The sequence below is a fragment of the Sapajus apella genome, unplaced genomic scaffold (assembly GCF_009761245.1).
Source record: "Sapajus apella isolate SASKATOON/1434 unplaced genomic scaffold, GSC_monkey_1.0 scaffold1608, whole genome shotgun sequence".
NCBI lineage: Eukaryota > Metazoa > Chordata > Mammalia > Primates > Cebidae > Sapajus > Sapajus apella.
In genome coordinates, this window is record NW_022438534.1 from 10905 (window position 1) to 13852 (window position 2948).

A 2948-nucleotide genomic window follows, 5' to 3' on the forward strand; every position below is an offset into this window, starting at 1 on the left:
TGGGATTACAGGCGTGAGCTGCCACACCCGGCTTTATTCGAAAAGGTAATACTTTAAAAGACAGACCCTAAAGCAACTGTTTAACGTAAATTCTCTCAAGATAAATGACTTTTTTCACTTATAGATAAAAGTTATATAAATATATACTTTAAGCTACCTTTAAGTTTATCAAGTGTACATAAAAAATTAGTTGGCAAAAAGAATTTATTGGGTTACAGGGCGGAGAGAGTGAGGAGGCTGCGTCTGGCTCCCGCTCTCACAGCCATTGCAGTACATTGAGCTCCATAGAGACAGCGCCGGGGCAAGTGAGAGCCGGACGGGCACTGGGCGACTCTGTGCCTCGCTGAGGAAAAATAACTAAACACGGGCAAAGGAGATCCTAAGAAGAAGAAAGGCAAAATGTCATCATATGCATTTTTTGTGCAAACTTGTCGGGAGGAGCACAAGAAGAAGCACCCAGATGCTTCAGTCGACTTCTCAGAGTTTTCTAAGAAGTGCTCAGAGAGGTGGAAGACCATGTCTGCTAAAAAGAAAGGAAAATTTGAAGATATGGCAAAGGCGGATAAGGCCCGTTATGAGAGTGAAATGAAAACCTATATTCCTCCTAAAGGGGAGACAAAAAAGAAGTTCAAGGGTCCCAATGCACCCAAGAGGCCTCCTTCGGCCTTTTTCCTGTTCTGCTCTGAGTATCGCCCAAAAATCAAAGGAGAACATCCTGGCCTGTCCACTGGCGATGTTGTGAAGAAACTGGGAGAGATGTGGAATAACACTGCTGCAGATGACAAGCAGCCTTATGAAAAGAAGGCTGCGAAGCTGAAGGAAAAATACGAAAAGGATATTGCTGCATATCGAGCTAAAGGAAAGCCTGATGCAGCCAAAAAGGGAGTTGTCAAGGCTGAAAAATGCAAGAAAAAGAAGGAGGAGGAGGAGGAAGATGAGGAAGATGAAGAGGATGAGGAGGAAGAGGAAGATGAAGAAGATGAAGATGAAGAAGATGATGATGATGAATAAGTTGGTTCTAGCGCAGTTTTGTTTCTTGTCTATTAAAGCATTTAACCCCCCTGTACACAACTCACTCCTTTTAGAGAAAAAAATTGAAATGTAAGGCTGTGTAAGATTTGTTTTTAAACTGTACAGTGTCTTTTTTTGTATAGTTAACACACTACCGAATGTGTCTTTAGATGGCCCTGTCCTGGTGGTATTTTCAATAGCCACTAACCTTGCCTGGTACAGTATGGGGGTTGTAAATTGGCATGGAAATTTAAAGCAGGTTCTTGTTGGTTCACAGCACAAATTAGTTATATATGGGGATGGTAGTTTTTTCATCTTCAGTTGTCTCTGATGCAGCTTATACGAAATAATTGTTGTTCTGTTAACTGAATACCAGTCTGTAATTGCAAAAAAAAAAAAAAAAAAAAAAAAGTTGCAGCTGTTTTGTTGACATTCTGAATGCTTCTAAGTAAATACAATTTTTTTTAATTAAAAAAAGAATTTATTCAACAAGTAGATCAGAAAACACTTTGCCTCTTTCTCTAATTTTAAAACAGAAAAAACTCAGCATTTAAGTGTTTATTATCAGGTGTTACTAGAGTGGCAAAGAGCAGTACAAGATGAGGGAACTTCCTTTAGTGTTTATATTCATGCCACGTGAGAATATATGAGAATCTGCCAAGGATAGTATTACAAATATCCATTGAATATCATAGTCCCAAACTGACAATTAAAATGAACACAAATTACAACCCGCTGGTGCGAACAGCTTGTTGTTCCCAGGTTTACCATTGGTCCTGATCTAAAACACTTTTTTTTTTTTTGAGACAGAGTTTCACTCTTGTTACCCAGGCTGGAGTGCAATGGCGCGATCTCGGCTCACCGCAACCTCCGCCTCCTGGGTTCAGGCAATTCTCCTGCCTCAGCCTCCCAAGTAGCTGGGATTACAGGCACACGCCACCATGCCCAGCTAATTTTTTGTATTTTTAGTAGATACAGGGTTTCACCATGTTGGCCAGATTGGTCTAGATCTCTTGACCTCGAGATCCACCCGCCTCAGCCTCCCAAAGTGCTGGGATTACAGGCGTAAGTCACCGCACCCAGACCTCCAAAACACTTTACAAATAACCAGAGCTAATAATTATCTGTACTCTCTCTATATACTGGGCACTCTTCTCACACCTTTATTTGAGTTAATTGCTTTAATTTTACCAAACCCTAGGATTTAGGCAGTAATATCCTTACTGTGCAGCTGAAGAGTCAAGGACAAAGATGTCAACAAACTGTCTCCAGGTCACACAGTCCATAAGTGGCAGAACCAGGATGCAATCAGGGACAACCAGATACCGAGTTTTAATATTAAACATTAAGGCTAGTCACCCTCACGCAATTATTTTTATTTAGTTAGTTAGTTAGTTAGTTCGTTAGTTTTTTATTGCATTTTAGATTTTGGGGTACATGTGAAGAACATGTAAGATTGTTGCATAGGTACACACGTGGCAGTGTGATTTGGTGCCTTCTTCCCCTTCACCTATATCTGGCATTTCTCCCCATGCTATCTCTCCCCAACTCCCCACCCCCTGCTGTCCCTCCCCTATTTCCCCCCAACAGACCCCAATGTGTAGCGCTCCCCTCCCTGTGTCCATGTGTTCTCACTGTTCAACACCCGCCTATGAGTGAGAATATGCGGTGTTTGATTTTCTGCTCTTGTGCCAGTTTGCTGAGAATGATGGTTTCCAGGTTCATCCATGTCCCTACAAAGGACACGAACTCATCGTTTTTGATGGCTGCATAATATTCCATGGTGTATATGTGCCACATTTTCCCTATCCAGCCTGTCATCGATGGGCATTTGGGTTGGTTCCAGGTCTTTGCTATTGTAAACTGTGCTGCAATGAACATTCGTGTGCACGTGTCCTTATAGTAGAACGATTTATAACCTTTGGATATATACCCAG

General features: G+C 41.6%; 1 pseudogene across 1 annotated transcript; it reads left to right on the forward strand.

Moving 5' to 3' along the window:
- Positions 1-208: 208 nt before the first annotated feature.
- On the forward strand, positions 209-1479 carry LOC116546889 (annotated as a pseudogene). Its single transcript, XR_004266877.1, has one exon. The product of XR_004266877.1 is annotated as a high mobility group protein B1 pseudogene (transcript).
- The last annotated feature ends 1469 nt before the right edge of the window (positions 1480-2948 follow it).